We start from the raw sequence: 23,049 nt of genomic DNA, 5'->3' as shown, positions 1-23,049 counted from the left end.
ATCTTTATATCGCTAGAGGGGTCACCGGCAGGAGGAAGGAGGTCCTGATTCCTCTATATAGATCTTTATATCACTAGAGGGGTCACCGGCAGGAGGAAGGAGGTCCCGATTCCTCTATATAGATCTTTATATCGCTAGAGGGGTCACCGGTGGGAGGAAGGAGGTCCTAATTTCTCTATATAGATCTTTATATCGCTAGAGGGGTCACCAGCAGGAAGAAGGAGGTCCTGATTCCTCTATATAGATCTTTATATCACTAGAGGGATCACCGGCAGGAGGAAGGAGGTCCCGATTCCTCTATATAGATCTTTATATCACTAGAGGGATCACCAGAATGAGGAAGGAGGTCCTGATTCCTCTATATAGATCTTTATATCACTAGAGGGATCACCGGCAGGAGGAAGGAGGTCCCGATTCCTCTATATAGATCTTTATATCACTAGAGGGATCACCAGAATGAGGAAGGAGGTCCTGATTCCTCTATATAGATCTTTATATCACTAGAGGGGTCACCAGGAGGAGGAAGGAGGTCCCGATTCCTCTATATAGATCTTTATATCACTAGAGGGGTCACCGGCAGGAGGAAGGAGGTCCTGATTCCTCTATATATTATTATTATTATACAGGATTTATATAGCGCCAACAGTTTGTGCAGTGCTTTATATCACTAAAGGTATCACCAGTGGGAGGAAGGAGGTCCTGATTCCTCTATACAGATCTTTATAACACTAGAGGGGTCACCAGCATGAAGAAGGAGGTCCTGATTCTTCTATATAGATCTTTATATCGCTAGAGGGGTCACCAGCAGGAAGAAGGAGGTCCTGATTCCTCTATATAGATCTTTATATCACTAGAGGGATCACCGGCAGGAGGAAGGAGGTCCTGATTCCTCTATATAGATCTTTATATCACTAGAGGGATCACCGGCAGGAGGAAGGAGGTCCCGATTCCTCTATATAGATCTTTATATCACTAGAGGGATCACCGGAGGGAGGAAGGAGGTCCTGATTCCTCTATATAGATCTTTATATCACTAGAGGGGTCACCGGAGGGAGGAAGGAGGTCCTGATTCCTCTATATAGATCTTTATATCACTAGAGGGGTCAGCGGCAGGAGGAAGGAGGTCCCGATTCCTCTATATAGATCTTTATATCACTAGAGGGGTCACCGGCAGGAAGAAGGAGGTCCTGATTCCTCTATATAGATCTTTATATCACTAGAGGGGTCAACAGCAGGAGGAAGGAGGTCCTGATTCCTCTATATAGATCTTTATATCACTAGAGGGATCACCGGCAGGAAGAAGGAGGTCCTGATTCCTCTATATAGATCTTTATATCACTAGAGGGGTCACCGGCAGGAGGAAGGAGGTCCTGATTCCTCTATATAGATCTTTATATCACTAGAGGGATCACCGGCAGGAGGTCCTGATTCCTCTATATAGATCTTTATATCACTAGAGGGGTCACCGGCAGGAGGAAGGAGGTCCTGATTCCTCTATATAGATCTTTATATCACTAGAGGGATCACCATGAGGAGGAAGGAGGTCCTGATTCCTCTATAGAGATCTTTATATCACTAGAGGGGTCACCAGCAGGAGGAAGGAGGTCCTGATTCCTCTATATAGATCTTTATATCACTAGAGGGATCACCATGAGGAGGAAGGAGGTCCTGATTCCTCTATAGAGATCTTTATATCACTAGAGGGGTCACCGGCAGGAGGAAGGAGGTCCTGATTCCTCTATATAGATCTTTATATCACTAGAGGGATCACCATGAGGAGGAAGGAGGTCCTGATTCCTCTATAGAGATCTTTATATCACTAGAGGGGTCACCGGCAGGAGGAAGGAGGTCCTGATTCCTCTATATAGATCTTTATATCACTAGAGGGGTCACCGGCAGGAGGAAGGAGGTCCTGATTCCTCTATATAGATCTTTATATCACTAGAGGGGTCACCAGCAGGAGGAAGGAGGTCCTGATTCCTCTATATAGATCTTTATATCACTAGAGGGGTCACCAGCGGGAGGAAGGAGGTCCTGATTCCTCTATATAGATCTTTATATCACTAGAGGGGTCACCGGCAGGAGGAAGGAGGTCCTGATTCCTCTATATAGATCTTTATATCACTAGAGGGGTCACCAGCAGGAGGAAGGAGGTCCTGATTCCTCTATATAGATCTTTATATCACTAGAGGGGTCACCAGCGGGAGGAAGGAGGTCCTGATTCCTCTATATAGATCTTTATATCACTAGAGGGGTCACCAGCAGGAGGAAGGAGGTCCTGATTCCTCTATATAGATCTTTATATCACTAGAGGGGTCACCAGCGGGAGGAAGGAGGTCCCGATTCCTCTATATAGATCTTTATATCACTAGAGGGATCACCATGAGGAGGAAGGAGGTCCTGATTCCTCTATAGAGATCTTTATATCACTAGAGGGGTCACCGGCAGGAGGAAGGAGGTCCTGATTCCTCTATATAGATCTTTATATCACTAGAGGGGTCACCAGCAGGAGGAAGGAGGTCCTGATTCCTCTATATAGATCTTTATATCACTAGAGGGGTCACCAGCGGGAGGAAGGAGGTCCCGATTCCTCTATATAGATCTTTATATCACTAGAGGGATCACCGGCAGGAGGAAGGAGGTCCTGATTCCTCTATATAGATCTTTATATCACTAGAGGGGTCACCAGCAGGAGGAAGGAGGTCCATTTCTGGAGACCTCACTTACAGAAAGATATTGATAAAGTATAGATAAGTCCAGAGACATGTAAAAAAAAAAAAAAAAAAATGGTGAAAGGTTTGGGGATAAAACATATCAAGAGATACTCCAGGAACTGAGTATGTAGGGTCTGGAGGAAAGAAGGGAAAGGGGAGACACGATTGAAACCCTTAAATACACCAAGGGGGTGAATAAGGTTCAGGAAGGAGGTATTTTCAATATAATTACAGTTACATAGTCCGGTTGAAAAAAAAAGACACAAATCCATCTGGTTCAACCAAAAAAATACATATGAATAAATATGAAACCAAAATCAAGAACACGGGAACATGACCTCAAACTAACTGGAGGAAAGTTCAAAACTAATCTTAGAAAGTATTATATTACTGAAAGAATGGTTGATGATTGGAATAAACTTCCAACAGAGGTAGTCAGACAGTCAACAGTAAATGGCTTCAAACGTGCTTGGGAAAAACATAGATCTATAGTCAGACTCGATGGACTACTTAATCTTTTTCTGCCATCAGTTTTCTATGACTGGAAGAGGGGTTGTGGTGGTTTAGTACGTGACGCAGGCTTTTTTTTTGGCTGGGTCGTGACCTACCTGACCTACCTACATACACTAACCTACATACGCTGACTTGCATACACTAACCTACATGCACTGACCTACCTACACTGACGGTAGTGACCTACATACACTGACTTACATACACTAACCTTCATACACTGACCTACACACACTGACGGTAGTGACCTACATACACTGACCTACCTGACTTACATACACTGACCTACATACACTGATGGTAGTGACCTACATACACTGACCTACCTTACCTACATACACTGACAGTAGTGACCTACATACACTGACCTACCTTACCTACATACACTGACAGTAGTGACCTACATACACTGACAATAGTGACCTACATACACTGACAGTAGTGACCTACATACACTGACAGTAGTGACCTACATACACTGACAGTAGTGACCTACATACACTGACCTACCTACACTGACGGTAGTGATCTACATACACTGACAGTAGTGACCTACATACACTGACCTACCTACACTGACGGTAGTGATCTACATACACTGACAGTAGTGACCTACATACACTGACCTACCTACACTGACGGTAGTGACCTACATACACTGACGGTAGCGACTAGGGGTGCAACGGATCAAAAAACTCACGAATCGGATCGTTCCTCGGATCAGCAAATAATTTAACTTGCAAAAACCTGTGAAAATGCCACCACCATATAGTCCCCACTGTATTATCCACAATCTCCCCCACTGTAATATTGGCTGAGCATGGCTGGGTATTGCTGGGTATCACCGGGTATTGCTGGGTATGGCAGAGTATTGGCAAGGTATGGCACGCTATTGCAGAGTATTGGCACGGTATGGTACGGTACTGGCAGTGTATTAGCACAGTATGGCAGAGTATTGGCAGGGTATGGAGGGATGGCTGTGACTGCAATTGTCACAGAGCAGCACTGTGGGCACTACAGATTCAGCCCACAGCGCCACTGCCATCCGATCTCTCCTCTACCCTGTACAGATCTGTACACAGAGGGGAGGGAGGAACCAACGTCATCATGAGTGATCGATCCGTCATTTGACTGAGCGATCACATTGTAACCAGCAGACGGGTGCACCAAGATGGGCGCCGCTCCTAAGGCCTTGGATCGCTCCTTGGATCGCGGCGTGTGCCGATCCGAACAGGGTGACGATCCGTTGCACCCCTAATAGTGACCTACATACACTGACCTACCTACACTTACAGTAGTGATCTACATACACTACACTGATGGTAGTGACCTACATACACTGACCTACCCGACCTACATACACTGACCTACCTACACTGACGGTAGTGATCTACATACACTGACTTACCTAGACACACTGATGGTAGTGACCTACCTACACTGACCTGCCTGAGCGCTGAGCGGGGATGTTGCGTGGTGGCGCACTGTAATTCCCACCTTCTGGAGCCTGCAGCGCCAATGATGGACATCACATGTCCCGCAGTGCTGGCATTGGACCAGTGGGACGTCCATCATAGGCATTGCAGTCTCCAGAAGGTGGGACCCGCTATGGCACTTGGGATCAGATTGGTCCCGGCGCTCGCGGCTAACAATGGAGAGCTGCATGCCTGAGACTCAGGCTTTTCAGGTCACATTGGGGGGGTTCAGCCCCCCTAGCCACCCCCTCCTGACGCCCCTGCCCCCACCTCAGGGTTCTACCATCCCCTGTTCTTCTGGATCTGTATAATGGAGAATGGAAGAGCAGATCTCAGGAGGTGGGAACACCAAAAACTCCCAGGAGGAGAGAACAGAGCCGGAGATCATGGGGCTTACTCCACCCACCAGGATCCACCTACAAGTAGGACCTCCCTTTGGGCGGAGCCAAGCTCTATATTGATCTGTATTGGAGATTGTATTATCAGATGTCGGAAGGTAATCGGAGTTTGGTGAAAACGTGTCCGAGACATCGGATGGTGGAAGTGGAGGTCAGTGACCCCCCCATAGGGGGAGGAAGAAGAAATCATCCATTGGAGTAGACTACACTGGCGCTGCATCGGCCAAGATGGCATCACCAACACAAAGCATGGCTGGAGGGGAAGACCGGCCCACAGCGAGTCTCACCAGGACGGACGGCTCCTGCGGGGGGAGGGGGAATCTCTCCAATCAGGAGAAAGACACACTAAAGATGGTGCTGGCAGTCCAGAGGGCGGGGGGTGGAGGGAAGGCAAATTTCCCGAGAACCTAACCTCCTAGGAACTCGTTTATCGAACGTCTCTGGTAAATGTTGTGCCGACTACGAGATGACAAAGGTGAACGTCTGAGGTGCGATTGTCAGGTGAGATTTGGGCTCCATTTACACTTGTGTGACTTTAGACCCCATCGCATCCCCCGTTTCCCCAGGAGTGCCGGTCACATCTGTGCGACTTCAAAGCAGACCCTCGACTTTCATGCAACTTTAGGGCCATAGACTTCAATGTAAACCCCCAAAAGTCGCATGAAAATTGCACCTGTATGATATGCATGTAACCCTAACCCACAGCCCAGCCTAACACTAGCAATAATACTAGCCTAGCCATAAATCACTGCGGCAGGAAAAGGAATTGTGTCCCACCATGTATGTCCTCATTGGTCAAAGCCAAAATCGCATTGCAAAGTCACAATGGAAATCGCACGATTTTGGAGTCGCACAAGGGTGGAGCCTTACCAAATCAGGCCGGATAGGAAGGAAGAGGGCGGCAATGAGTGAGAATTCCCCCCCCCCCCCACGGGTAATGGCGGTTCCCATGGTGCCCTGGGTATGGTCACATGCTGAGGAGTACCGGGACTCAGATATTCCGTCAAAGAGGACGAAGAGGCGCTGCGGGTCACATGACCTAAAATCAGAAAGCATAGGTCACATGGCCTGGAAAATGACAACAAACCCGCTACATACAACTGATGGGTCACCTCATCGCCCTCCAAACCCGAACAGCGAGAAATATGGGGCGCCCCCTGCTGACCGCTCTCCTCATCATCACTTTCCCAATCACTAACTTCCTGTATTTCCGACATTATTCAAAGACAATCGAATGTCACCCAATTGCTGCTGAACCCGACCAAATTCAAACCGACATCACCGGAGCCAACGAAGGAGGAATTCAAACTAGAAGTCGGAAATATTGTCAGCTGAACAGCAACTGCATCCAATCAGAGGCATCCTCCAATCAATGCTTCACCCAATCAGAGGCATCCTCCAATCAATGCTTCACCCAATCAGAGGCATCCTCCAATCAATGCTTCACCCAATCAAAGGCATCCTCCAATCAATGCTTCACCCAATCAGAGGCATCCTCCAATCAATGCTTCACCCAATCAGAGGCATCCTCCAATCAATGCTTCACCCAATCAGAGGCATCCTCCAATCAATGCTTCACCCAATCAGAGGCATCCTCCAATCAATGCTTCACCCAATCAAAAGGCATCCTCCAATCAATGCTTCACCCAATCAAGGCAACACCCAATCAGAGGCATCCTCCAATCAATGCTTCACCCAATCAGAGGCATCCTCTAATCAATGCTTCACCCAATCAAAAGGCATCCTCCAATCAATGCTTCACCCAATCAAGGCAACACCCAATCAGAGGCATCCTCCAGTCAATGCTTCACCCAATCAAAGGCATCCTCCAGTCAATGCAACATCCAATCAGAGGCATCCTCCAATCAAGGCAACACCCAATCGGAGACATCCTCCAATCAAAATATCACCCAATCAGAGGGATCTTCCAATCAAAATATCACCCAATCAGAGGGATCTTCCAATCAATATATCACCCAATCAGAGGGATCCTCCAATCAGATGCAGTCACTGTTCAGGTACTCTGGTGGCTGGCTGTCATTAAATCCTCAGGAACAAGGATCTGTGATCTGGATCGGTGATGGGTGGGACAGATCTCAGGGTGATGATAGTGATGGGGGGGACAGATCTCGGGGTGATGACAGTGATGGGGGGGACAGATCTCGGGGTGATGATAGTGATGGGGGGGACAGATCTCGGGGTGATGACAGTGATGGGGGGGACAGATCTCGGGGTGATGACAGTGATGGGGGGGACAGATCTCGGGGTGATGACAGTGATGGGGGGGACAGATCTCGGGGTGATGACAGTGATGGGGGGGACAGATCTCGGGGTGATGATAGTGATGGGGGGGACAGATCTCGGGGTGATGATAGTGATGGGGGGGACAGATCTCAGGGTGATGATAGTGATGGGGGGGACAGATCTCGGGGTGATGACAGTGATGGGGGGGACAGATCTCGGGGTGATGACAGTGATGGGGGGGGGACAGATCTCGGGGTGATGATAGTGATGGGGGGACAGATCTCGGGGTGATGATAGTGATGGGGGGGACAGATCTCAGGGTGATGATAGTGATGGGGGGGACAGATCTCGGGGTGATGACAGTGATGGGGGGGGGGACAGATCTCGGGGTGATGACAGTGATGGGGGGGGGGGGACAGATCTCGGGGTGATGACAGTGATGGGGGGACAGATCTTGGGGTGATGATAGTGATGGGGGGACAGATCTCGGGGTGATGATAGTGATGGGGGGGACAGATCTCGGGGTGATGATAGTGATGGGGGGGACAGATCTCGGGGTGATGGGGGGGACAGATCTCGGGGTGATGATAGTGATGGGGGGGACAGATCTCGGGGTGATGATAGTGATGGGGGGACAGATCTCGGGGTGATTATAGTGATGGGGGGGGACAGATCTCGGGGTGATGATAGTGATGGGGGGGACAGATCTCGGGGTGATGGGGGGACAGATCTCAGGGTGATGATAGTGATGGGGGGACAGATCTCAGGGTGATGATAGTGATGGGGGGACAGATCTCAGGGTGATGATAGTGATGGGGGGACAGATCTCAGGGTGATGATAGTGATGGGGGGACAGATCTCGGGGTGATGATAGTGATGGGGACAGATCTCGGGGTGATGATAGTGATGGGGGGAAGATCTCGGGGTGATGAGAGTGATGGGGGGACAGATCTCAGGGTGATGATAGTGATGGGGGGACAGATCTCGGGGTGATGATAGTGATGGGGGGACAGATCTCGGGGTGATGATAGTGATGGGGGACAGATCTCGGGGTGATGATAGTGATGGGGGACAGATCTCGGGGTGATGATAGTGATGGGGGACAGATCTCGGGGTGATGATAGTGATGGGGGGACAGATCTCCGGGTGATGATAGTGATGGGGGGACAGATCTCCGGGTGATGACAGTGATGGGGGGGGGACAGATCTCGGGGTGATGACAGTGATGGGGGGACAGATCTTGGGGTGATGATAGTGATGGGGGGGACAGATCTCGGGGTGATGATAGTGATGGGGGGGAAAGATCTCGGGGTGATGATAGTGATGGGGGGAAAGATCTCGGGGTGATGATAGTGATGGGGGGAAAGATCTCCGGGTGATGATAGTGATGGGGGGACAGATCTCGGGGTGAGGATAGTGATGGGGGACAGATCTCCGGGTGATGATAGTGATGGGGGGACAGATCTCCGGGTGATGATAGTGATGGGGGACAGATCTCGGGGTGATGATAGTGATGGGGGGACAGATCTCCGGGTGATGATAGTGATGGGGGGACAGATCTCCGGGTGATGATAGTGATGGGGGACAGATCTCGGGGTGATGATAGTGATGGGGGGACAGATCTCGGGGTGATGATAGTGATGGGGGGGACAGATCTCGGGGTGATGATAGTGATGGGGGGAAAGATCTCGGGGTGATGATAGTGATGGGGGAAAGATCTCGGGGTGATGATGGTGATGGGGGGGGGGACAGATCTTGGGGTGATGATAGTGATGGGGGGACAGATCTCGGGGTGATGATAGTGATGGGGGGGGACAGATCTCGGGGTGATGATAGTGATGGGGGGGGACAGATCTTGGGGTGATGATAGTGATGGGGGGGGACAGATCTCGGGGTGATGATAGTGATGGGGGGACAGATCTCGGGGTGATGATAGTGATGGGGGGACAGATCTCGGGGTGATGATAGTGATGGGGGGACAGATCTCGGGGTGATGATAGTGATGGGGGGGGACAGATCTTGGGGTGATGACAGTGATGGGGGGGGACAGATCTCGGGGTGATGACAGTGATGGGGGGACAGATCTCGGGGTGATGACAGTGATGGGGGGACAGATCTCGGGGTGATGACAGTGATGGGGGGACAGATCTCGGGGTGATGACAGTGATGGGGGGACAGATCTCGGGGTGATGATAGTGATGGGGGGACAGATCTCGGGGTGATGATAGTGATGGGGGGGCAGATCTCGGGGTGATGATAGTGATTGGGGGGACAGATCTCGGGGTGATGATAGTGATGGGGGGACAGATCTCGGGGTGATGATAGTGATGGGGGGACAGATCTCGGGGTGATGATAGTGATGGGGGGGACAGATCTCCGGGTGAGGATAGTGATGGGGGGGGACAGATCTTGGGGTGATGACAGTTGGGGGGGAACTGACTGTCCTCCCCGATCATCAGCCCGGATGTCTGAAGGTTCGCATCTCCCGGTACGGAGGGATCCCCTGAGGTTTAAAGTGACCCCGGGGCCCCGACTTGTCAGCTTAGGGCCCGATCCTGAGATCCCCTCCCCCGGAAAGCTGTGTAATCCCTATGCTGATCCCTCCAGTCTGAGCTCTGGGAACGTCCCGCATGAACTGTCATCCTGACACCTGACTGCCAGCTCAGCGCCTGACGGGGGAGCCGATACGAGGCGGGGGATCAGTTGTCGGGGGGGGGCGGAATCGGTTGTCGGGGCTGATCACTTTTCTCGGGGGAGAGGCCGAGCGTGCCAGGAAGTCCCAAACCGATGGAGGACGAACGATCGCACACACACAGCTGAGTCTGGGAAAGGTCACAGCGACATGGCAGGAAGACAAGCCCCCCCCCTTCCCCCCGCGGTGACAGATCCCCCCACCCCCTCCCCGCAGTGACAGACCCCCTTACCTCTGCGGGATTTGGGGGAGCCCCTCTTGCTGCGTTGGCTGGCAGCCCTCTCTTCTTCCAGAGCAGCTGCTATCTCCGGGTTGTCTTCTCCATTGTACCAGACCAGCAGCTCCTCGCCCGGCTCGATTGGCTGAGGAAGGAGAGAGACAGACAGAAGACCAATCAGAGGGCGGCTTGTTAGTGGAGAGTCGCAGGCCGGAGGGTGTGGAGCCTCCAAGCAGCTGCTGCACTCTGCAACATATTTCCCAACCGACTGACTCACCAAACAGGAAGAGCGAGCGGAGGAGGGGAGGGGGGAGGGGGGAGGAGAGAGAGGAGGGGGGGGGGGCTCAGCCTGCAATCCCTCTGCTGGAAGGAGGACTGCATGGTGGCGAATCACTGACCCGTCCTGATTGGCTGCCGCCCTCAGCGACTGGAGCTGCCCATACACGGTCAGAGAAGCGATCCATACGTTCGATCCTTCGACTTTCCTTCATTCCGATTCTCAACATTTTTATGCCAAAACAACCCAACATGTCGGATCTTATTCACCCAAATCTGTGCTTTTTAAGTAGTGGAATCGATCGAAAACGTGTTCCAAATGCACAGCGCATGCGTGTGTTAAACTGTGACCCCCAGATCGTGTCATCGATCGGTAATCAGGTGACAACGAAGGCGTTATCCCACGCACATTCCACAGGTTCTTTTTAATTCCAACCCTTTTTATTGCATTCACACGCAGACCGCGCCATTCACACACCCACCACATCATTCACACACCCACCGCGCCATTCACAGCCCGCCGCGCCATTCACAGACCCACCGCGCCATTCACACACCCACCGCGCCATTCACACACCCACCACGCCATTCACACACCCACCACATCATTCACACACCCACCACGCCATTCACACACCCACCACGCCATTCACACACCCACCACATCATTCACACACCCACCACATCATTCACAGCCCGCCGCGCCATTCACACACCCACCACATCATTCACACACCCACCGCGCCATTCACAGCCCGCCGCGCCATTCACACACCCACCACATCACACACCCACCACGCCATTCACACATCCACCGCGCCATTCACACACCCACCACATCATTCACACACCCACCGCGCCATTCACAGCCCGCCACACCATTCACACACCCACGGCATCATTCACACACCCACCACATCATTCACACACCCACCGCGCCATTCACAGCCCGCCGCGCCATTCACACACCCACCACATCATTCACACACCCACCACGCCATTCACACATCCACCGCGCCATTCACACACCCACAGCGCCATTCACACACCCACCACGCCATTCACACATCCACCGCATCATTCACACACCCACAGCGCCATTCACAGCCCGCCGCGCCATTCACACACCCACCACATCATTCACACACCCACAGCGCCATTCACAGCCGGCCGCGCCATTCACAGCCCGCCGCGCCATTCACACACCCACCACATCATTCACACACCCACAGCGCCATTCACAGCCCGCCGCGCCATTCACACACCCACCACGCCATTCACACATCCACCGCATCATTCACACACCCACAGCGCCATTCACAGCCCGCCGCGCCATTCACACACCCACCACATCATTCACACACCCACAGCGCCATTCACAGCCCGCCGCGCCATTCACAGCCCGCCGCGCCATTCACACACCCACCACATCATTCACACACCCACAGCGCCATTCACAGCCGGCCGCGCCATTCACAGCCCGCCGCGCCATTCACACACCCACCACATCATTCACACACCCACAGCGCCATTCACAGCCCGCCGCGCCATTCACACACCCACCACGCCATTCACACATCCACCGCATCATTCACACACCCACAGCGCCATTCACAGCCCGCCGCGCCATTCACACACCCACCACATCATTCACACACCCACAGCGCCATTCACAGCCCGCCGCGCCATTCACAGCCCGCCGCGCCATTCACACACCCACCACATCATTCACACACCCACAGCGCCATTCACAGCCCGCCGCGCCATTCACACACCCACCGCATCATTCACACACCCACCGCGCCATTCACACACCCACTGCATCATTCACAGCCCGCCGCGCCATTCACACACCCACCGCGCCATTCACACACCCACCGCATCATTCACACACCCACCGCGCCATTCACAGCCCGCCGCGCCATTCACACACCCACCGCGCCATTCACACACCCACCACGCCATTCACACATCCACCGCGCCATTCACAGCCCGCCGCACCATTCACACACCCACCGCATCATTCACAGCCCGCCGCGCCATTCACACACCCACCGCACCATTCACACACCCACCGCATCATTCACAGCCTGCAGCGCCATTCACACATCCACCGCATCATTCACAGCCCACCGCGCCATTCACAAACTTACCGCATTATTCACAGCCCACCACATCATTCACAGCCCGCCGCATCATTCACAGCCCGCCGCGTCATTCACAGCCCACCGCGCCATTCACAGCCCACCGCGCCATTCACAGCCCACCGCGCCATTCACACACCCACCACATCATTCACACACCCACCGCGCCATTCACAGCCCGCCGCGCCATTCACACACCCACCACATCACACACCCACCACGCCATTCACACATCCACCGCGCCATTCACACACCCACCACATCATTCACACACCCACCGCGCCATTCACAGCCCGCCACACCATTCACACACCCACGGCATCATTCACACACCCACCACATCATTCACACACCCACCGCGCCATTCACAGCCCGCCGCGCCATTCACACACCCACCACATCATTCACACACCCACCACGCCATTCACACATCCACCGCGCCATTCACACACCCACAGCGCCATTCACACACCCACCACGCCATTCACACATCCACCGCATCATTCACACACCCACAGCGCCATTCACAGCCCGCCGCGCCATTCACACACCCACCACATCATTCACACACCCACAGCGCCATTCACAGCCGGCCGCGCCATTCACAGCCCGCCGCGCCATTCACACACCCACCACATCATTCACACACCCACAGCGCCATTCACAGCCCGCCGCGCCATTCACACACCCACCACGCCATTCACACATCCACCGCATCATTCACACACCCACAGCGCCATTCACAGCCCGCCGCGCCATTCACACACCCACCACATCATTCACACACCCACAGCGCCATTCACAGCCCGCCGCGCCATTCACAGCCCGCCGCGCCATTCACACACCCACCACATCATTCACACACCCACAGCGCCATTCACAGCCCGCCGCGCCATTCACACACCCACCGCATCATTCACACACCCACCGCGCCATTCACACACCCACTGCATCATTCACAGCCCGCCGCGCCATTCACACACCCACCGCGCCATTCACACACCCACCGCATCATTCACACACCCACCGCGCCATTCACAGCCCGCCGCGCCATTCACACACCCACCGCGCCATTCACACACCCACCACGCCATTCACACATCCACCGCGCCATTCACAGCCCGCCGCACCATTCACACACCCACCGCATCATTCACAGCCCGCCGCGCCATTCACACACCCACCGCACCATTCACACACCCACCGCATCATTCACAGCCTGCAGCGCCATTCACACATCCACCGCATCATTCACAGCCCACCGCGCCATTCACAAACTTACCGCATTATTCACAGCCCACCACATCATTCACAGCCCGCCGCATCATTCACAGCCCGCCGCGTCATTCACAGCCCACCGCGCCATTCACAGCCCACCGCGCCATTCACAGCCCACCGCGCCATTTACACACCCACCGCGTCATTCACACACCCACCGCATCATTCACAGCCCGCCGCGCCATTTACACACTTACCGCATCATTCACAAACCGCCGCGCCACTCACACACCCACTGCATCATTCACACACCCACCGCATCATTCACACACCCACCGCATCATTCACAGCCCTCCGCGCCATTCACACACCCACCGCATCATTTACAGCCCACCATTCCATTTCGCGTTCCCACCGTGCTAGTCGCAATAAGACCGCGTCATTCCCACGCCCAACGCGTCATTCGCACGCCCGCAGTGCCATTTGCATGGTGACAGAGTCATTCCCACACCGCGCTATTTACAGCCCACCGCGCTATTCGCACGTCCACCGTACCATTCCCACCACGTCATTCACACGCCCACCGCGTGATTCCCAGCCTGCCGCGCCATTCTTACACCCACCACGCCATTTGCAAGCCCACCGCTCCATTCGTACACCCATCGCACCATTCGCACGCCCACTGCGTCATTCGCACTCCTACCACGCCATTTTCACGGTGACGGAGTCATTCGCACACCCACTGCGTCATTTACAGCCCACCGTGCCATTCGCACACCCACAGCTTAATTCGCACTCCCACACGCCATTCGTACAGTGACAGAGTCATTCCCACATCAACTGCGCCATTAGCATGCCCACCGCACCAATTGCATGCAGACCGCATCATTCACACGCCCAGCGTGTCATTGGCAAGCAGACCGCATCATTCCTACAACGACCACACCATTCCCACGCCCAATTCCCACCGTGCCACTCGCATGCCCACCATGTCATTTGCACGCCCATCACAGTATTTTCACGCCCACATTGCCATTCCCACCACATAATTTGCACGCTCACACCGCCATTCCCACACCCACCACATAATTTGAACTCTCACCTCGCTATTCGCACGCCCACTGTGTCAGAGGAGAGGGACAGGAGGATCACACCAGAGGAGTTAAGGAAGTGTGCAGGGGATATGGGGGGGGGTGGCTCAGAAAGTGTGCCGAGGACTGGGGGGAGGGCTCAAGAAATGTGTCGAGGATGGGTTGCTCAGGAAGTGTGCAGAGGACAGGTGGGGGGGCTCAAGAAATGCGCAGAGGACGGGGGGGGGGGGGTCAAGAAATGTGCAGAGGACGGGGGGGGGGGTCAAGAAATGTGCAGAGGACGGGGGCGGGGGGCTCAAGAAATGTGCAGAGGATGGGGGGAGGGTCCAAAAGTGTGCAGAAGACAGGGGGGCTCAGGAAGTGTGCAGAGGATGGGGGGCTCAAGAAATATGCAGAGGACAGGGGGGCGGGTCCAAAAGTGTGCAGAAGATAGGGGGGGCTCAGGAAGTGTGCAGAGGATGGGGGGCTCAGGAAGTGTGCAGAGGATGGGGGGAGGGTCCAAAGGTGTGCAGAAGATAGGGGGGGCTCAGGAAGTGTGCAGAGGATGGGGGGCTCAGGAAGTGTGCAGAGGATGGGGGGCTCAAGAAATATGCAGAGGATGGGGGGGGGCTCAGGAAACGTGCAGAAGATGGGGGGGGGGGGGCGGCTCAGTAAGTGTGCAGAGAACGGGGGTGGGGGGCGGCTCAGGAAGTGTGCAGAGGACAGCCCCAGATTTCTGGCGGGTGTGACATCACCAGCCTGGGCCCATCAATCATCAGAGACTTGGGATGATTTGACATTCCTGACATTTGTGGTATATTTATATTGTAGGAGGGTTGGTCTATAGCGGGATGACATCCTATATATATATATATACACACACGGTGTGGGGGGTGGTCACATGACAATCCCGGGCTTCTCCACCATTCTGCATGAAATAAGGACAGAAGGGATGACCCGTCAGCTGCAAGGTTGTGATCGCAATCCTCAGTACAGATGCTGAAAACTGTAATCCTGAACGCCCCCCCCAGCTCAGCATCCCCTGCGAATGTTTTACTACCGGCCGGTTAAATGATAGAATTTTAATGACCAAAACTGAACTTTGACTTCACATGGAGATCCCCAATGTAAAAGATTAACCAACGTTCTTCCTTTCATCAAAGAACAATTAACGATTGCAGGAAATAATGTCACCCGACTTCCATACTGCACCTCAACTCCAGGAGAACCCCAAAATATACATCCATCCCTTCTACACCCCACCTCCATACAGCAGTGGCTGCACCTCAACTCCAGGAGAACCCCAAAATATACATCCATCCCTTCTACACCCCCACCTCCATACAGCAGTGGCTGCACCTCAACTCCAGGACAACCCCAAAATATACATCCATCCCTTCTACACCCCCACCTCCATACAGCAGTGGCTGCACCTTAACTCCAGGAGGACCCTAAAATATATGTTCATCCCTTCTACACCCCCACCTCCATACAGATCTGGGTGCACCTCAACTCCAGGAGAACCCCAAAATATACATCCATCCCTTCTACACCCCCACCTCCATACAGCAGTGGCTGCACCTCAACTCCAGGAGAACCCCAAAATATACATCCATCCCTTCTACACCCCCACCTCCATACAGCAGTGGCTGCACCTCAACTCCAGGAGGACCCTAAAATATACATCCATCCCTTCTACACCCCCACCTCCATACAGCAGTGGCTGCACCTCAACTCCAGGAGGACCCCAAAATATACATCCATCCCTTCTACACCCCCACCTCCATACAGATCTGTGTGCACCTCAACTCCAGGAGAACCCCAAAATATACGTCCACCCCTTCTACACACCCCCACCTTCATACAGCACTGGCTGCGCCTCAACTCCAGGAGAACCCCAAAATATATGTCCACCCCTTCTACACACCCCCACCTCCATACAGCACTGGCTGCGCCTCAACTCCAGGAGAACCCTTATATACAATACTGTGCAAAAAAGTCTTAGGCAGATGTGATGCCAGGAAATGAAGTCGTCTTTCAGACATCAAAGTGTTAATCATTTATTTTTTCAATGAAGAAAATGGAACGTAAATGAATCGAAATCCAGATCCAATCAATTTTTTGGGGTGTCCCCCCCCACCCTTTTCTAGGCAGACTTGCACACAGTTGGTGAAGGAACCTCGGCAGGTAGATTGTTCTGCCTCCAATCCTTCATCCCAGACAGACTCCATGATAGGGAGATCAGGGCTCTGTGAGGGCCAAACCATCACTTCCAGGACTCCTCCTACTTCTTTACACTGACATTGGCTGGATGTTTGAGGGTTGTCCTGCTGCAGAAGAAATTTGGGACCAATCACACGCCTCCCTGATGGTATGGCATGATGGAAACGTGTCCGCCTGTATTTCTTAGCATTGAGGACACCATTGATCCTGAATAAATCTCCAACTCTATTGGCAGAAACGCAGCCCCAGACTTGCAAGGAACCTCCACCATGCTTCACAGTTGTCTGCAGACACTCATTCTTGTACCGCTCTCCAGCCCTTCCCCCAACAAACTGCCTCCTGCTACAGCCAGATATTTCCCATTGTGACTCTTCAGTCCAGAGCACCGGCCACCATTCTTTTGCCCCCAGTACTTTGTCATCACATCTCTTTTCAGCACAAACAAAACGTCCCAATTTTTGGTCAAATTGAAGATTGTGGGGCAAATTGACACCAAATATCTGGCGGCTCAGATTGCGTCACCCAGCTTACCGTAAAAAATGTCAGAATAAGTTCTCTTGAAGTGAAATTATTCATCAACCTCCGTCCAGCGTGTGGCCCAATGTGCGTCGTGCAATCGTCTTCATACATAGGTTTATGTATGTATGTGAATAAACTGGGGGTCAGCCGGGGGGGGGGGGGGGGTAAAAACATATAGGACTTTTTATTTATTTGGACATGGTAGACCCCGCCCCCCCCCCCCCCCCCAGTGTCACACCTTCACCCTGCTGAACCCGATCTAACACAAACCGGGCTCCCTAGTGGGCGGGGTCTGATAACTGTCTCTTCTCTTTAGTGGGCGGGGTCTGATAACTGAACCCAGAAGTGCTCCGAGCTGAACGCTTCCAGGTTCATCCATCACAGGGGACATCAGTGATTGGATGTTTGCTGATCTTCCGCCACCATGGGGGGTCCTGGACCCAAGAGGGGCAGATGAGCGGGGGTACATGGTGGAAGGGGTTGGGGGGGGGGAGGGGGTGCAGCACCTTCCCAGCAGTGAAGTAGTCATCATGGCAGCTCTAAAGTCTTTTCACACGATAGCCGGAAAACGGGGTTCCGTTTACATGCCGGCAGTGAAAGGGTTAAAACGGTATTATACCCAATTGCGGATTACCAACCAGATGTGACGGCTGCATCCATTTTCTTTTTTTAGGTTTTCTTAATTCTAGTTTCATCTGGTGATCTGGCCTATAAGTCTGTTTTTCATAAGCTCGAGCTCCCCAGAAGAATGTATCAGTTGGAGGGAGGAGACAAAACATTTACCACCGACAGGGGTGCTTACAATGATCAGCTTTTTATTATACTATGTAAAATCTTTATCCCAAAAGAAAGAAAACTGTTTTTTGTAACGGATTATAAAGTGTGAGCCGAAGTTTGGCTTTCAAACGAATGCAGCCGCCACATCCAACGATCGGTGACATTTCTGGTTACAGATTTCAGAACACTTTAAAGCTCAACTCCGCCCAGAATCTTCTATTTCCTGACATGAATGGAGCTGCAATGACGACTTTCCTCCTATGGCAGCGCAGTCAGCATGATGACTGGACAGTTTATAGTAAAAACTATTCTACCTTCTATGTCAGAGAGAGGCTGAAAAACATTTTTTTTTACAAAGTAGCCGCCCCCCCCCCATGTGACCCGGACCAGACTCCGGACATACACCGGACTGTCTTATGTCTTCACTGAAGTCCCTCTGGCTGGGTAATCCAACGCGTTTCAAATGCTTTGTCTTTTTCTTCCTCAGAGGGGAGGGGCAAGCCGCCATATCCACTTTACACCTCCTCCCTCTGCATCCGCCATGGGATAGAAGAACCCAATATAGTCAGTCAGGGAGAAGGCCGCTGCCTCGAGATCCTGCCCCCTCCCACCTCGAGATCCCACCACCTCAGAACTTAAGATCCCGGCACCTCCCATCCTGCCACCTCAGGATCCCGCCACCTTGAGACCCGGCCACCTCGAGATCCCGTCGCCTCCCATTCCGCCGCCTCGAGATCCTGCCACCTCCCAAACCGTCACCTCGAGATCCCGTCGCCTCCCAACCCGCCACCTCGAGATCCTGTCGCCTCCCATCCCGCCACCTCGAGAACCTGTTGCCTCCCATCCTGCCGCCACCGCGAGATCCCGCCACCTCCCAACCCATCACCTCGAGATCCCATTGCCTCAAATCCCGCCACCTCCCATCTCGCCGCCTTGAGATCCCGCCACCTCGAGATCCCCCGCCGCTTCGAGATACCCCCCGCATCCTATCTCGCCACCTTGAGATCCCACCACCTCAGTATCTCGCCGCCTCCCACCCCATCAACTCGAGATCCGACACCTACCATCCCACTGTCTCAAGATCCCGTCGCCTCCCATCCTGCCACCTCGAGATCCCATTGCCTCAAGATCCCGCCACCTCCCAACCCGCCACTTCAAGATCTCGTCGCCTACCATCCCGCCACCTGCCAACCCGTCACCTCGCGAACCTGCCGCCTCCCAACCCTCCACCTCCCATCTCGCCGCCTTGAGAACCTGCCACCTCCCCTCCCGCCGCCTCGAGATCCCGTCACCTCCCATCCCGCCGCCTCGAGATCCCCCTGCCTCCCATCTCGCCACCTTGAGATCCCGCCACCTACCATCTCGCCGCCTTCAGATCCCGCCACCTACCATCCCACTGCCTCGAGATCCTGTCGCCTCCCATCCCGCCACCTCCCAACCCGCCACCTCGAGAACCTGTTGCCTCCCATCCTGCCGCCACCGCGAGATCCCGCCACCTCCCAACCCATCACTTTGAGATCCCATTGCCTCAAATCCCGCCACCTCCCATCTCGCCGCCTTGAGATCCAGCGCCTCCCATCCCGCCGCCTCGAGATACCCCCGCCTATCTCGCCACCTTGAGATCCCACCACCTCAGTATCTCGCTGCCTCCCACCCCGTCACCTCGAGATCCGACGCCTACCATCCCACTGTCTCAAGATCCTGTTGCTTCCCATCCCGCCACCTAGAGATCCCGTCGCCTCCCATCCCGCCGCCTCAAGCTACCCCCACCTCCCATCCAGTCGCCTTGAGATACCCCCGCCTCCCATCCCGTCGCCTTGAGATCCCACCACCTCAGTATCTAGCCGCCTCCCACCCCGTCACCTCGAGATCCGACACCTACCATCCCACTGTCTCAAGATCCCGTCGCCTCCCATCCTGCCACCTCGAGATCCCATTGCCTCAAGATCCCGCCACCTCCCAACCCGCCACTTCAAGATCTCGTCGCCTACCATCCCGCCCCCTCGAGATCCCGCCACCTGCCAACCCGTCACCTGGAGAACCTGTCGCCTCGAGATCCCGCCACCTCCCAACCCGCCACCTCGAGATCCCGCCACCTCCCATCTCGCAGCCTTGAGATCTCGCCACCTCCCCTCCCGCCGCCTCAAGATCCCGCCACCTCCCATCCCGCCTCCTCGAGATCACCCTGCCTCCCATCTCGCCACCTTGAGATCCCGCCACCTACCATCTCGCCGCCTTCAGATCCCGCCACCTCCCCTCCCGCCGCCTCCCATCCCGCCGCCTCGAGATCTCGCCGCCTCGAGATCCCGCCGCCTACCATCTCGCCGCCTTCAGATCCTGCCACCTCGAGATCCCGCCACCTACCATCCCACTGCCTCGAAATCCCGTTGCCTCCCATCCCGCCACCTCGGGATCCCGTCGCCTCCCAACCCGCCGCCTCAAGATCCCCCCGCCTCCCATCTCACCACATCGAGATCCCGCCATCTCGAGATCCTCCCGCCTCCCATCCCAGCCCTTCCCATCCCACTGCCGAGATTCCAATCACCTCCCATCCCGCCACCGCCTCCCATCTCGCCACCTCGAGATCCCGCCACCTCGAGATCCCACTGCCTGGAGATCCCGCCACCTCCCATCCCGCTTCCTCGAGATTCCCGTCACCTCCCATCCATCCGCCTTGAGATCCCGCTACCCCCCATCTTGCCGCCTCACATCCCACCGCCTATAGATCCCGTCACCTCCCATCCCACCACCTCAAGATCCTGCTGCCTCCCAACACGCCCCCTCAAGATCCTGCCACCTCACATCCTGCAACCTCCCAATCCCACCACCTCGAGATCCCACCATCTCCCATCTTGCTGCCTTGAGATCCCGCCACCTTCCCTCCTGCCGCCTCCCAACCCGTCACCTCGATATGCCGTTGCCTCACATCCCACCACGTCAAGATCCTGCTACCTTCCATCCCACCTCGAGATCCCGCCATCTCCCATCTCAAGATCCCGCCACCTCCCCTCCTGCCGCCTCGAGATCCCGCCACCTCCCATCTCGCCGCCTCGAGATCCCGCCACCTCCCATCCTGCCGCCTCAAGATCCCGCCACCTCAAGATCTCGCCGCCTCGATATCCCGCCACCTCCCATCTCGAGATCCCGACGCCTCAAGATCCTGCTACCTCTTAGAGACTCTGCCACCTACCATGCCGCTGCCTCACATCCTGCCTCCCCGAGATTCTGCCACTCACCATCCCGCTGCCTCGAGATCCTACCACCTCAAGATCCAACCACCTCCCATCTCATTGCCTCGAGATCCTGCAACCTTGAGATCCCGCCACCTCCCATCTTGAGATCTCGCCGCCTCGAGATCCCACCGCTTCAAGATCCCATCACCTTCCATCCCACCGCCCCAAGATCCCGCCTCCTCACATCCCGCCACCTCCCATCCCGCCGCTTTGAGATTCTGCCATCTCCCATCCCGCCGCCTCGAGATCCCACCACATCGAGATCCTGCCGCCTCCCATCCCGAGACCTCCAGATCCCGCCGACTCCCATCCTGCCACCTGCAGATCCTGCCGTCTCGAGATCCTGCCACCTCCCATCCCACGGCCCTGAGATCCCGCCACCTCGAGCTCCTGTCATCTCACATCCCGCCTCGAGATCCCGCTGCTCTCATCCAGCAGCCTCGAGATCCCACCACTTCCCATCTCGCCGCCTCAAGATTCCGCCGGCTTCCAGAAATCCCGCCACCTCCCATCTCGCCGCCTCCACATCTCACCACCTACCATCCCACCGCCTGGAGATCCCGTCACCTCACATCCCGCCACCTTGAGATCCCACTACCTCACATCCCGCTGCCCTGAAATTCTGCCATCTCCCATCCCACAGCTGCCTCGAGATCCCACCACCTCACATCTCGCCACCTCCACATCTCACCACCTGCCATCCCACCGCCTGGAGATCCCGTCACCTCACATCCCGCCACCTTGAGATCCCACTACCTCACATCCCACTGCCCTGAAATTCTGCCATCTCCCATTCCACAGCTGCCTCGAGATCCCACCACCTCACATCTCGCCACCTACATCCTGCCACCTTGATATCCCGTCACCTCTCATCCCACCACCTCACATCCTGCTGTCTCGAGATCCCGCCACCTCCCATCCCACCACCTCGAGATCCCACCAACTCACATCCCGCTGCCTCAAGATTCTGGCACCTCACATCCTGCCGCCTTGGGATCCCATCACCTCACATCCCGCTGCCACCTCGAAATCCCACTACCTCACATCCAGTCACTTCACATACTGCCGCCTTGACATCCCGCTACCTTGAGATCCTGTCACCTCACATTCCCCTGCACCGAGATTCCACCACCTCCCATCCTGCTGCATCGAGATCCCACCACCTCCCATCCTGCCGCATCAAGATCCTGTCACCTCGAGAGCCCGCCACCTCACATCCCGCTGCCTCCCATCCTGTCGCCTCAAGATCCTGCCACCTTACACACCGTAGCCTCGTGATCCTGGCGCCTCATATCCCATCACCACAGGATCCTACCACCTTACATCCCGTCACCTC

At 54.7% G+C, this 23,049-nt stretch overlaps 1 protein-coding gene across 1 annotated transcript in view; it reads right to left on the bottom strand.

Annotated features, from left to right (window-relative positions):
- The window catches only part of PRDM2 (PR/SET domain 2), a 40,459-nt gene extending 29,918 nt beyond the window's left edge, over nt 1-10,541 (bottom strand). Inside the window, exon 1 of the mRNA XM_077458383.1 lies at nt 10,269-10,541. The gene's annotated coding sequence lies outside the window, so the exon portion shown is untranslated. The remainder of the gene's footprint in view (nt 1-10,268) is intronic.
- Nucleotides 10,542-23,049: the final 12,508 nt, after the last annotated feature.

The sequence above is a fragment of the Lithobates pipiens genome, unplaced genomic scaffold (assembly GCF_037356315.1).
Source record: "Lithobates pipiens isolate NorthernLeopardFrog02 unplaced genomic scaffold, aLitPip1_a1.2 Scaffold_27, whole genome shotgun sequence".
In the NCBI taxonomy this organism is placed as follows: Eukaryota; Metazoa; Chordata; class Amphibia; order Anura; family Ranidae; genus Lithobates; species Lithobates pipiens.
Note: the sequence above shows the minus strand (reverse complement) of the source record. Positions and strands in the feature narration are given on the sequence as shown.